This window comes from Nycticebus coucang, chromosome 17, assembly GCF_027406575.1.
Source record: "Nycticebus coucang isolate mNycCou1 chromosome 17, mNycCou1.pri, whole genome shotgun sequence".
NCBI lineage: Eukaryota > Metazoa > Chordata > Mammalia > Primates > Lorisidae > Nycticebus > Nycticebus coucang.
In genome coordinates this window covers 71,460,548-71,475,263 of record NC_069796.1, presented here as the reverse complement: position 1 = coordinate 71,475,263, position 14,716 = coordinate 71,460,548, and the positions used below count along the sequence as shown (strand labels likewise).

The 14,716-nt window shown below is 40.7% G+C and overlaps 1 protein-coding gene across 9 annotated transcripts in view; it reads right to left on the bottom strand.

The window, feature by feature from the left end:
• Window positions 1-14,716, bottom strand: part of TENM2 (teneurin transmembrane protein 2) — a 1,234,499-nt gene that overhangs the window by 459,690 nt on the left and 760,093 nt on the right. Inside the window, exon 2 of one of the 9 annotated variants that reach the window (XM_053567526.1) lies at window positions 9,407-9,492. The exons of the other annotated variants lie outside the window; for them this stretch is intronic. The gene's annotated coding sequence lies outside the window, so the exon portion shown is untranslated. The remainder of the gene's footprint in view (window positions 1-9,406; window positions 9,493-14,716) is intronic. 9 annotated transcript variants of the gene reach the window in all.

Sequence of the window (14,716 nt, the reverse complement as noted above, 5' to 3'; positions counted from 1 at the left end):
TACTACTGAAAATAGCTAGATCAATGTCCATTTTTCTTAGAGAACCACTGTTCCTTGCTCCTGGGCTATGCGGTTGGGCAAGGCAAATGGGCCCATCCATAGGCCTAGCCAGCTAGCATTTTCATCTCCATGTCAGAACAACTGGTTCAGGGATGGGTATAGGGCCCAGTGGAGGCCAAGAATTTTATTAGAATGTTGGGTAGATATGTATTAAAAAATTAACCCCACACAAAGAGATATATATGTAGTCTTTGCCGTTGGCTCCTGGGAAATGACCTCAAAGCATCTGGAATGTCCTCATAAGAGTGTTTTTGTTTACCTGGGGGCTTTGGCCACCCTGGATAATCTAAAAATATGATTTAGAAGGGGCTCTTTGAACCACATGGTATAAGCTTTACCTCTAGAAAAATTAGAGACTAAAGGTCAGCTACATGGGTGGACAATCATATCTATATAACTGAGCCCCTGATAAAAACTCTGGACCCTGAGTCTCAGGGAAGATCCCCTGGGTAGAAGTACTCTGTGTGAATTGTCACAAATGTTGCTGGGAAAGGTTAGAATGACCTATGAATGAACTGAGAGATTGTAACAGAAAGCTTTGCTTTTGAAACCTTCCTGGACTATGTTCCAATAGTCTCTTCTCTTGGCTGATTTTAATATGTATGTTTTCACGGTTAGAAACCATGACGGTCAGTGTAACAGCTTTCAGTGAGTTCTCTGGGTCATTCTGGTGGATTATTGAAATTGAACATGATCTTGGGGACCCCAAAACCTATAACTAGTATACAAGTAAGGGTAGTCTTGGGGGACCCCACATTTTGCAGTTGATGTCAGAAGGAAGGGTTATTTTGTGTATTTCCCTGAATTTGAGGGAAGAAAATCTTCCTTGTCATTGGACTTGATCTTCAGAAAATATAATAAGTTGGAGTTACTGGGGTTCATCTTTATTACCACTTAGTGAGAGACAACAGGAAGTGAAGAGGCCTATGATATTGCTGTGCCCCTAACATGCCTGAAGCTGCCTCAGATCTTCTTCTCAGTTACAAAGGCCTCAATCTTCTTTTCTTTCCTGAAACCCCATCTTAACTGAGATGCTCTTCCTTATAATACACTACACGGGTTATCTAAAGAATCACTTAGACAATGTATACACGAAAGAGCTTAGAATAATGCCTGATACATGGTCAAGGGCTTGACAAATGCTAGCCCATTAATTATTATTATTGTTATTATTGTAATTTTGATTTTTAATATTTAGGCTTAAATCTCAAGCCTAAAATTTGACAGTGGCATGCCAAGTGTACAGACTCCAAGCGACATAGTCCCGCCTTTCCCTTCAGCCCTCTCACAGCCTATTTTGATAGCCCTTGGCTTACCCAATTGCTTCTTCCTGTCCCTCTTAACTCTTGAGCCGCAGATACATTTGCGAACACACTTTGGACTGTCTGTGATAAAATATGCATATTTCCTGAAACCTAAAGTATTCTCACTGAATGCAATAAGTGGAAAGTTATTTTACAGGAAATGAAAATCTAAGATTAATATTCGTCGATGCCATCTAGTCCCCTCAGGACAATTATTCACTGTACCATAGCAAAATAAACTTGAAAAATGTGGGAATTGCTTTCCTCCTTGGATTTCTAGGATAAACACACTCCTGAAACTACTCAAAATCAGTTCCTGGATGCTATACCCACCTCCTCACCTCACTAAATAGACATCAGGTCTTTTAGAACACAAAAGCGATTTGCCTAGAGCCGAACAAAAGTATAGAAAAATTATATAACACCAGTCTAAAACTAACCCATCAGTAAACAGTAATTGGGCTGTATTGACTAGCATTGTGGGAGATAAATTTCATCGTCACTGACCACAATATTCCTTATAAGGAACCTACAATATTCATTCAGCCACTCCTTCAGTCAACAAGTAGCTACTCTCATTCTATGAGATGCTGGGTAACAAAATACTCCTATGGACTTATACTTCTAAAGAGTAACAAAATCCAAATTGTGTTTGTTCCAAGTGTCACAGGAAAGTGTTATGAAAATACAGGTTTCAGAGCCTTTATTTAGGACTATTGTATTAATAATTTCTTAGGTAAGCAGAAATCTATTCTTTTAATAAGTGTCTCCCACAGTTGTGCATAATCATGTTCAAGAGCCGTGGGGATAGACGGTGAAATGCACACATGAAAACTATCTAATACAAGGCAATGTTTATGTGTTAAGTGGCAAATGAGTGTCCAGAGGAGTCAGGTAAGGGAGAAGAGATCACTTCCAACACTGCCCCTATATAGCCTTCAAATTGCTATATAATAATGACCTATCCTGACTTTATTCCAGCAGCCAAACCAGGATGGATTATTACGGATTCCTACTGAAGTTCATTCCCCTGTGGAGAGTCACCAAGGGTGAATCCAGTAGTGGCTTGTCCGCGTGCTGTCTCACCCTCTCATTTGGGCTCAAACTCAAGCACAGTTTAGAGGATATCACAAAAGTCATAAGTAGCCCTTGCCTTCAATCCCCCCCACCATTTGGGGGTGGCTATAAAATATGATGTTAGCTTACCTTTTTTCCCTAGGGCCACATATTTTCAACTTCTTTTTCCTTGTTATCGGATCTCTGGTGGTTAGGCTGCCCTTTGTTTGCGATGTCTTAATTTATTTGTTTAGAGATGCAATAAAGTGTGATCTTTAAAGTAGAGGTTAGGCAGAGAGCACATCTTGGTCTGATCCTTGCTTTGATATCTACTGTGGAGTGACTTTGGAAGATTTCTATGATCTATCTGAGCCTCGGTTTCCTAATCTACATAAAGGGAGAAAGCCCATGGTGGGTCTTAAATGAGATAATGCATGTAAAGAAAATGAAATAGAATATACAGTCCACAAGCAGCAGAGATCATTACTGTTATTCTTCTAAGTTACTGACAACTGGAGGCTTGATCGCTACAGTTTAACATGTATGCAACTCAAAAAGCAGACTCTTCCTTCTGTACCACCCACAACATGCTCTACTCTCTCAGGGCTCAGCATAGAAGGCCAAAGCACTAGGAAGTAGAGTAGCTCTTGCGAACCGGGCCTCACAGATATAAAAGACTATCTTTGTTTCTCTATTCATTCTCATGACATTCCAACTTTATCATCATAGAAATTTTATTCTCATGATGTACCAACTTTATCATTGTGGAAACTAAAAACAAATTAATTTAAGCACACTTTTAGAATAAAAGATTGCAAAAACATGGTTTCCTGGTGTTCACATAAAAGAATATTACAGGTTAGAGATCCCTTACATGAAATGCTTGGGACCAGAATTTCATATTTCAAAATTATTTTTAGATTTTGGAATATTTGCCTTATATCATCTACCATCTCAAATCTGAAAATTGGAAATGTCTGAAATACTCCAATGACCATTTTTTTTTTTGAATGTCATGTTAGCACTCAAAATGTTTTAGCTTTTGAAGCATTTTGGATTTTCAGATTTGGCATGCTCAATCTGTAACAGCCAATTTTAAAGAGGTTTTTCTATGCTAATTATAAATAAATTAGGTAGGCACAAGGGACTTTTTGAAATTAGATTTGGGAGATTATTGTCTAACTACAAATTTGCTAGAAATCACCAAACTGTAACACTGAAAATTTGTGCATTTTTATTTGTTTTTCTTTCTTTTTTAAACTTATTTTATATTTTTTCCTTTTATTAAGTCATATACACATAGATCATGAATACATTTATGCATATGTGGGGTACAATGTGTTGATTTTTTAATACAATTTAGAGTGCTTACATCAAACTAATTAATATAGCTTTCACCTCATTTACTTGATTATTGTGTTAAGACATTTATGTTCCATACTTGATAGATTTGACTTGTACCCTTGCAATATGCTCCATAGGCGGGGTCCTGCTGTTTACCCTCTATCAAACTTTTCCCCTCCCCTTCCTTCCCACTCCATTTCTCTCCTTCATCCTGGGCTATAGTTGTGATCTATCTTACATAAGAAAGTGTGACTAAATATAAATTGGTTTCATAAAAGTACTGAGTATATTGGATACTTTTTCTTCCATTCTTGAGATACTTTACTTAGGAGAATATATAAGACAGAGCCCCACTACACCAAGCAGGTCCCCAGAGTCTCAGGCTGTAGTACTGTACAGGTCCTTTGCAAAGCTACAGGGAAAAGCTGTAGTCACTAGTCCCAGCTCTTTGGCAGAGGGCTGGTTAACCACAACCCTAGAGACCCCAATCCAATTTCACCTTACCTGCTCATCTAGCCAAATGGTGAAAAATAATCATGGGGTGGAATCAGCAGAAAAACTCTGGCAACATGAATAAAGTAGATCAACTCCTCCAAGGAATGACAAAGCAGCCACACTAGAAGACCCCATTCATAAACAAATAGCTGAGATGTCAGAAATCAAGGTTAAAATTTTTAGAATGTAATAGCTTACCATAAAAGATCTGGCAACTAAAATAAAAATTAAAAAGTAAAGAAAGAAAGAGAGGAAGAAAGGAATTTACACAAGACAGTAGCATTTCCATACACCAGTGACAGTTAAGCTGAGAATCAAATCAAAGACTCAATACCATTTATAATAGCTACAAAGAAAATGAAATACCTAGGAATATACTTAACCAAGGAGGTGAAAGACCTCTACAGGGAGAACTACGGAACACTGAGGAAAGAAATTGCAGAAGACACAAACAAATAGAAAAAATATCATGTGATGGATGGGTAAAATCAACTTTGTTAAAATGCCCTCACTGTCCAAAGTAATTTACAAATTCAGTGTAATCTCCATCAAAATACCAATATCATATTTCATAGATCTAGGAAAAATCATTCTGTACTCCATTTGGAACCAAAAAGAGTCTAAATAGCCAAATCCATTTTTGCAAAAATCTGGAGACATCACATTATCAGACTTCAAACTATATGACAAGGCTATAATAACCAAAATGAATGCTGTTGATACAAAAAAATAGAGACCAATGGGACAGAACATAGACCCCAGATATAAAACTACCTACATGCGGCCAACTGATCTTTGACAAAGCAGACAACAACGTACACTGGGGAAAAGAATCCCTACCCAATAAATGGTGCTGGGAAAATTGGATAGCCACATGTAGAAGAATACAGGATCCATATCTCTCACCTCACAATTGAAGATGGATAAAAGACTTAAATGTAAGGCAAAAAAACCCATAAGAATTCTAGAAGAAAATGTAGAAAACCTCTTCTATATATCAACCCTAAGCAACGAATTTGTGACCAATGCCCAAAGTCAATTACAGCAAAAACAAAAATAAATAAAACGAATGATACTTGATTAAATTAAAGAAATTAATCAACGAAGAAAATAGACAACCAACAGACCAGGAGAAAATATTCACAAACTATACATCCGATAAAGGGCTAATATCTAGAATTTACAAAGAATTCCAACAAATCAGAAAAGAAGAAAAAACCCAACCCAACCAACTCCATTAAAAAGTGGGCAAAAGACACAGACACAAGTTTTTCAAGAGGTAGACGAATGGCCCCAAAACACATGAAAGATGCTCAATGTCAGTAATTGTCAGAGAAATGGAAATTAAACCATGATGAGACATCACCTTACCCCTGTTATAGTGGCTTTTATTCAAAAGTCCAAAACAACAGATGGTGGTGTGGATGCAGACAGAAAGGAACGCTTACACACTGTTGCTGGGAATGCAAGGTAGTTCAACCTCTGTGGAGAACAGTATGGAGATTTCACAAAGAACTAAAAGTGAATCTGTCATTCAACCAAGAAATCCCACTACTGGGTAACTACCCCAATAAAAATAAGACATCTTACCAAAAAGACACCTGCACTTAAGTGTTTATTGCAGCACAATTCACAATTGTAAAGAGGTGGAATCAAACCAAGTGCCCATCAATTCAAGAGCAGATTAACAAAACATGGTATACGTATATGACCGAGTACCACTCAGCCATAAAAAAAGGATAAATTAATGCCTTTTGCAATAATTTGGATGGAACTGAAGACCATTATCCTAAGTGGATAAGAATAGAAGTTTTTTAAGAATGGAAAAACAAACACCACATGTAGTCTAATAAATTGGAACAAACCGAGAGGCACACATGTGCACCGAGGGAAAAGTCAATGGATATCAAGCAGGAGTGAGAGGTGAGGGGCAAGGGAGAAGGGGGCAGAAACCTACCTAATGTATATAGTGAAAACTATTCCGGTGATAGACACAGTTATAGTCCTGAATCAAACATTATAAAAGTTATCCATGTAACAAAAAACATTTGCCTCTTAACATTTTAAAAACTGAAATAAAGAAAGTATGAGGTCTAACCTCTGAATCACAAGTATTTATGCCTCTAAGTAATAATATCACTTCCACAAATCCTGAAGTATCAGATCTGTGCCCTTGTAATGGAAAGTTTGTAGCTCGAAGGAGCCTTGGCCTTCAGGAGGTTACTAACTCATGGTCCAACACCAACAGAGAAATTAGAGCTGCTCCTGGAAATAAATGAAAGTGGAGAAAGGAAATCTGCTCCTGGTTCATGTCTGTGTACATTGAAGACCCTCTGTCTCCCTGGTTCTCTAGTGTAGGGGGTCCTAACACCCTCTGAAACCTCCCACTTACCAAAACCTACTCTCACATTTTTATCTGTTCCAAGGATCAGAGGAAGCAAGTGAGGCAGAGTGGACAGAGCTGCACGTATTTAGAATGTCATTCCTCTCCGGTGGAATTTTAGGAGCCAGATCACAGGTACTTGGGACAATGGGGCATTCCTTAGCTCTCTGTATCCTCCCATGTAGATGACCACGTAAGAGAAATCTGGTGCAGGTAGACTTGATGTTCACTCTATAAAAGGTAAAGAATTTAATAAATTCAGAGATGATTGACCAATTATTGATTTGCCATATTTCCTTTCTGTGCCTGGGGCTCTTCCTAATGCCTCATACATCAGGCATTAGCTCTTTCAGCACTCACATCTCTGCTGGTATCAATTGTTCCTACAAATGCTCATTTGATTTTCTTTGAATATCCAGGGTCAACCAACAAGCCATCATTTCTACAACTCACACAAGTTAGTATGTGGCATGCCAGGAAATAACTGCTAATCTCACAGAGAGAGAATGAAGGTTGACAGGTGTGAACCTTGTTCAGACATCATTAGTTGCACTACAATGCACCTGCACTTACTCCAGCCCACACGAATGCCTCATCACTTTGATGGGAATCAGGAAGATCCATTTAAATCATCAGAAGATGCACCAAAAAGTCTACTTTTAGAAGCTGTAAAAAATGTGTATGCTGCCCAAGGCATAACTAGCTTAATCACCTAAAGCTGTAAGGACTATCTTGGGCCGCTCTTAACAACAAAATATTCTGACATGCCTAAAGGAGAATGACATTCTTTTCAGGTCTAAAGCTCAATTTATTCCTATCTAAGAAGATCACATATTTTAAAGAACTAGATAGATTCAATGAATTTAGGCCACCCTAAATACTTTCTTTTATATCCTAGCCTCTCAGTTGGCTTATTCTACATCATCATTTTGTTTAATGCTCCTAGTAACTCACAGGATAAAGGTATCACTATGGCTCAGTCTTGAAAGGGTCAAGAAATGTGTCAGAAGAAATGTGCTAAGGGTGAAAATATGAAGAGTCTTTACCCACACTCTCCACTAAAGTTTCAAGGATCTTAAACCATAAAGGGGCCCACATTTGCTGCTATGGTTTGAAAGTTTGTGTCCCCGCCAAAATTCATGTTGAAACTTAATTCCCAATGAGAAAGTATTGAAAGATGGGGCCTTTAGGAGGTAATTATCTTCTACCCTCATGGAAAGACTAATTATCTTATAAGAGAGGTGCAAGGGAGCTGTTGGTGTTTTTCACACTTCTGCTCTGCTGCCATGTGAGGACACCCAGAAGGCACCATCTAGGAGGTCAGACACTAAGCTTGCCAGTGCCTTGATCTTGGGACTTCCCAGTCTTCACAACTGTGAGAAAATAAATAAATGTTCTTATAGATTACCTAGTCCGGTATTTTATGTTAGCAATACAAGTGGACTAAAACACTTACTGTGGGCTAGTCTTTGAAACTTACATGCTCTTTCCCACTCCCTACCTGTTAGCTCCACCCAGCTTAGAAAGCCACGCCGATGTACCCAAGCATCACATCCCTACAAACATAAGCCTGTATTCCCAGTCCTCTCCCAGGAAACACATCTCCTGGCCCTGTCAATACTTGGTTGCAAGCTGACTTCCTTTCCTTTCATTTCCTGGGATCTCTGGTTGTCTGTCCCTCAAATTCAATCCCAACTCTTCTTGAGTCTCCCCCTATATGGGATTTCATTTATGTCAGATCTTTGTGTTAGTTCCCAGTCTCTATCCTGCAGCCTTCTGTTCACAGCTCTGTTTATGCCACCCATCTTGACATTGTACACGTATTTATCGTTTATAAGGTTGGCATTCTTTAAAAATGTTGGTTTCATAAGGGAATAAAACAGGTATTGCTTATTTCTGCTTCCATGGATGAATATTCTGCCAGGAACATTCCACTTAATGACTAAACAATGAATAAATGCTATGCTTTGTAACCATCCACCAAGAAACTGCTTGACTTCAATAGTCAAAATCATTTCTTTACTAAATACGAAATTGCCAAAGTATTCTCAGTCCTCACAGTGTTGGACACTTTAACTCTGTGGATGGAGAATATTCCCCCCACCCCCACCCCCAAGAAAGCTCTTTCAAAGCATAGAGAGAAAAAAAAAAAAAGGACTGTACTTAGTTCATCGAAGGCCTTTATTTGAAAAGTGATAATTTGGAATTAGAGCAGTTTTTCTAAGCAATGGCTTTGAGATATAGAAATGAAGTCTAGAACAAAGAAAGATCTAATAATCTCTAGAAATCAGCCTGTTCATCTACTGGGACCACTGGTTATATCCTTTGCGTTGTCTTTTAAAATTAATTTGGTTCCTGAAGGAATTTGTTCGCTAGGGGATCAAGAAAGGCTCTGGGATAATTGAAGGGACCCTCAGACAAAGAGTGGAGACACCAATAGAGTAGGTGTGTCATTTTACAGCCAGCAAGGCCTTGTGGAAAACACACATAAAGACAGCAGCCCTTGGCAAAGCCCACGGGGCTGCCAGCACTCCTCTGCTGATGCCCAGCAGAACTGAAATCCAGTGGAAATCAAGTAGCAGATTATGTGTGCTGCAAGACTTGAAAACTAACGCGCGGCCTAATGAGCATATTATAACTGCAGGCTCTGCTTGTTAACTGTTGGAAATATTTTCACAAGGCTTTGGGTATGGCATGATGATGCTAGTTATGAAACGTCTGTGCTGAAAAGGAACCCTGTGTAAGCCAGGCGCAAGCAAGTCACCTGGATAATGTCAATGATTAGAAGTGAATCACATCACATCTGGACTTGGGTGTTCCATGACAAACTCTGTTGGTTTTCTCAATGACCTGAAGATAAACGGCATCATCAAGCTCAACAAAGAGAAGGGCTGCCAAGCTACTCCTACTAGGGGGACTTGTGACGCTCTTCTGATCTATTTGAATAAAACCCAACTGAAGACTTGCCTCTAATAGGAAGTAGGTAATTTCTCACACGACATCTGTAGTATTCAGTAATTTTGTAAGGGATTCCTTTGGGCACAGAAGCACATGCCCACACATGATGCAGATAAAAAGGACCTCAGTAGGTCATACAGACAGGAATACTATCCTCAGGCAAGTAAAATGTCGTCATTCTAATTTTCCATAAAAGGTTCCTGAGGTGAAGAGGGGCCAAAGGCATTGACAAACTACTGAGCTGTTTGGTGCACACAGGATTACATGAACTGGAAATTTATTTTAGACACTTATTTTTGCAAGCAATAATACTGTTATGTACCCTGCAGTGGTGTGGGCTCTTCACACTGGATGGCTTTATGTTTGCAAGGTGTAGTCCCATACACTTCCTATTTTATTTTAATTATTATTTTATATTGCTTGGGATTCACTGAGGGCACAAAGAATTAGGTTAAACTGATTGCATTTGTTAGATGAAGTCCCTCTTATAATTGTGTCCCACCCCCAAGAGGTGTGCCATGCACTGTGACCCCGCATCCCCTTCCTTCCTCCCCTCTCCCCACTTGCTCATTCCCCTACCCCTTGTATTAGCTCATCCACTGCCTTCATTTCAAGATGGAGTATGCTTCTCCACTTCCTCTTTTTAATCTGCACACAACACTGGGGGGTCCCATTGGCTAAGTCCTATCCGTGGTGATTTTCAGTTGGGGTGCTCTTCTATGATCTAGAATAGTTATCAAAATGAACATCACTAGGTCTTGTCCCAGACCCATTGAGACAGAATCTCTAAAGCTGGAGTGCAACAATGTGAATTTTGGTAATGAAAAACAAAGCCAGCATCTGCCATGAGTCTGATACCCATCAAACCACTATTTTTATTTATTTATTTATTTTAGACAGAGTCTCACCATGCTACCCTTGGTAGAGCACCATGGCATCACAGCTCACAGCAACCTCAAACTCTTGGGCTTAAGCGATTCTCTTGCCTCAGCCTCCCAAATAGCTGGGACTACAGGCACCTGCCACAACTCCTGGCTTTTATTTTTATAGTAGCTGTCGGTTAGCTGGCTGGGACCAGGTTCAAACCCGCCAGCCTAGGTGTACGTGGCCGACGCCGTAACCACTGTGCTGTGGGGTGCCGAGCCCATCAAACCACTATTAATGATAGATTATATATATACTTACATAAACTGCCATGTGAGTTGTATTTAACTTAATGCTGGGTTTGTTTTTGTTTGTTTTTGAGACGGAATCTCATTCTGTTTCCTCAGTTTAGAGTGCCATGGTGTCAGCCTAGCTCACAGCAACCTCAAAATCCTGGGCTCAAGTGATCCTCCTGCCTCAGTCTCTTGAGTAGCTAGGACTATGGGCACCCACTACCACACTCAGCTAGTTTTTTCTATTTTTTTTTTTTTTTTTTTGCAGTTTTTGGCCGGGGCTGGGCTTGAACCCACCACCTCTGGCATATGGGGCCAGAGCCCTACTCCTTTGAGCCACAGGCACCACCACAGTTTTTTCTATTTATTTATTTATTTATTTTTATTGTTGGGGATTCATTGAGGGTACAATAAGCCAGGTTACACTGATTGCAATTGTTAGGTAAAGTCCCTCCTGCAATCATGTCTTGCCCCCATAAAGTGTGACACACACCAAGGCCCTACCCCCTCCCTCCATCCCTCTTTCTGCTTCCCCCCCATAACCTTAATTGTCATTAATTGTCCTCATACCAAAATTGAGTACATAGGATTCATGCTTCTCCATTCTTGTGAAGCTTTACTAAGAATAATGTCTTCCACTTCCATCCAGGTTAATATGAAGGATGTAAAGTCTCCATTGTTTTTAATGGCTGAATAGTATTCCATGGTATACATATACCACAGCTTGTGAATCCATTCCTGGGTTGGTGGGCATTTAGGCTGTTTCCACATTTTGGCAATTGTAAATTGAGCTGCAATAAACAGTCTAGTACAAGTGTCCTTATGATAAAAGGATTTTTTTCCTTCTGGGTAGATGCCCAGTAATGGGATTGCAGGATCAAATGGGAGGTCTAGCTTGAGTGCTTTGAGGTTTCTCCATAATTCCTTCCAGAAAGGTTGTACTAGTTTGCAGTCCCACCAGCAGTGTAAAAGTGTTCCCTTCTCTCCACATCCATGCCAGCATCTGCAGTTTTGAGATTTTGTGATGTGGGCCATTCTCACTGGGCTTAGATGATATCTCAGGGTTGTTTTGATTTGCATTTCTCTAATATATAGAGATGATGAACATTTTTTCATGTGTTTGTTAGCCATTCATCTGTCTTCTTTAGAGAAGGTTCTATTCATGTCTCTTGCCCATTGATATATGGGATTGTTGGCTTTTTTCATGTGGATTAATTTGAAGTTTTTTCTATTTTTAATGGAGATGGGGTCTCACTCTTGCTCAGGCTGGGCTCAAACTCCCTAGTTCAAGCAATCCACCCACCTCATACTCCCAGAGTGCTAGGATTACCGGCATGAGCCACCGCACCCATCCGACTTATGCCGGTTTTGAACTCGGGGCTTCATGAAGCATGTATAAATCATACGTCTCTTGACCTAGCAAAACACCAGGGCCCCAAGGAAAAACACCTTTTTTTTCTAGAGTGGTAGTCAGTGTGTTAAACTGGGAATGGACAAGCCCAGCCCAAAGTATCTTCCTTTTGATCTTGCCTGTAGGGGCCTGAAATCATTGTTTTTGTAGTTAGACTTAACTCATCACTCTGTGTTAAGGATCTGTCTGATTTTCAGCTCTCTAAAAACATGCATGTCTGCAAGGAGATCTGTCCGAACAACACAGGCTCAGAATGAAGCCTAGAGCGGGGCCTTGAGTACAGGTTTTTCTACAAGTTAGTCCTCGTAGCCCTCCATTTTCATTTTATCAGCTACTATTATTTTTTTCTTTACATAAATTCACTTACTCCCCCACCCCAAGTCAATGCCTATCTTAGAAAACAAAGTTTTATGCCACCAGAAGAAATGTCAAAGTGTCATCCGCCACAAAGAGAAAGTAAAGGTCAAAATAAACACAGAGAAAAGAAAGGAAGATAAGGAAAACACTCAAGCAAAGATGTGCTCCTGGATTTAATCTGCAGGAGTAAAAGAGAGTTGGAAAGGGAAGGACATCCTCCGTGTGGGAGTCAAAGCTGCTTCTGCGTCTGCATCTGAAGCGCCCCCACATTTCTACACCCAGAGGAAGGTGCCCCACACTCACTCTGGAGGGAGGATAGTTACTTGCCTCCCGGGAAAGTCTGGCTCGGGAGCCCTGCAGGAGGAGGCTTGGAGGGCAGATGCCTGGGGCCTGGGACTGCCAGTCACTAAAGGGCTTGGACATGGGAGGCACATGCAGCCAGCTGCCTTGGACTTGACGGTTTTGCTCCAGGCCACTTGGGTGCTGCCTACTTCAACACCACCAAAGCCTCCTCATTAGGTGTTCGCGGACGGCAGTGCCGAGGTGGGGACAATTGGGAAGGAGAGAGAGAAATGTTCTTTTATTCCAGGTTTGAAGCTCATCAAGGGTAGGGTTCAGCATACTAAGTCCTTTTCTGACTGTAAAGATAAAAAGATAAAATAGCTCCCTCAACCACAGCGGAGTTCAGTGTGTCTTTGACAAGCAGCATAATTAAGATCTAGCATAAACACAGAGCCTCCGAGGACAGTAAAAGCTGACTAAATGGGAATCTGTTCTGTTTGGCTTTTCTTTCCTCTATTTAGTTTTCCTGTAGAAGTTTCACTTTGAAGCACGGCCGGCCCTCGGCAAAACTGCGCAGCCTGCGATCTGCCTCAATGTTCCCTGGACCCCTCTGGCTCCTTTTGGGGCTCTGGTCCCCGTGTCAGTGTCACCTTCAGAAGGGCTTCCCCTGCCCCATGTGGACCCCTCAGTCCACTCTGGCCCTCCAGCCCTCTTCCCTACAGGGAAGCGCCTGGCACTCTGCTTGGCAGTACTGAGCTTGACTCCCGTGAAAGGGGGTTCTCACCCTTCCCCCTCGTCAGACACCATGTGACCTAATCCACTGTCCCCTTGCTCTGCGCTGCGGGCTGATTGGAGTGGGGACATGGTTTGTCTTTAACATGGGTCATTCCAAAGCAGTGACCCGCTTGGAATCTTTCCATTATGGAAGCTGGTGGTGATGGGGCTCAGGAGGAGGAGGTCTTGCCTTGAGGTGCTGGTAAAGCCAATAGCTGTGTGGTTGGGTGGTCAAAATGCTGGCCTGGAGTCTGTCTGTCTGGGTTCAAATCCTGGTTCTTCCACTTTGAGCTGAATAAACTTGAATTAACATAATCTTTCTTAAGTATCAAGCCTTTCCTCAGTAAAGAAGACTTGTTGGGATGAGTAAATGAAATGGATTATGAAAAACACTTGGCGTAGTGCATGGAATTTAATGACCAATCACCAACATTTCTTGTTGTTATCCATATTGTCAACATGCTGTCAGAACAACTCATTGGTCAGGATTTGAGCCTGTACAAGTTTGGTGGAGTCATAAACACATTCCCTAGGATCTGTTTCCCCCTTAACCTAATTCCAAAGACTGTAATTTTTCTCTGCAGCTGTCAGTCAGAAACAAGTTTCCTCTCTTTCCCTTTTCTGTGCTCATTTTTGACACAGCATCACTCTTCATTTCCTAGACAGTGGCCAAAAGGCAGTGCTCTCAAAAGGCAATGAGGGAATTAATTATGACAGGCAAAGCATACTCACCCTTCAGATCTCAGATGACAGGTAAATAGCACAATTTGAAAGCAACATAGTCTTTGTCTTTAGGAATGCTTACGTGGTAAAGGGGTTTCTATGGACCCACTGTTCACATCACAATGGAAATACAATGACTTAAAAGAGCACTGCTATTAGCCCGTATCACAAATGCTTGCAGGTGCTATCACAGGAAAAATGAGCATCTATCTCCCAGGTTCAAATTAGCCCATAATGGGTAATTTGATGCAGATATTATTTCTAAACAAGAAACCCCCTAAATGCTAATTGCTTCTAAGAGCTGTTCAGTTAAAGGGGACAAATATTTCCGCTCATTAAAGAGAATGTCATTTAGAATGGGTCCTAGTTAATGCAAGCAAGCTTTAAGTGGGAAGCTGTAAGAAAAAGGAGG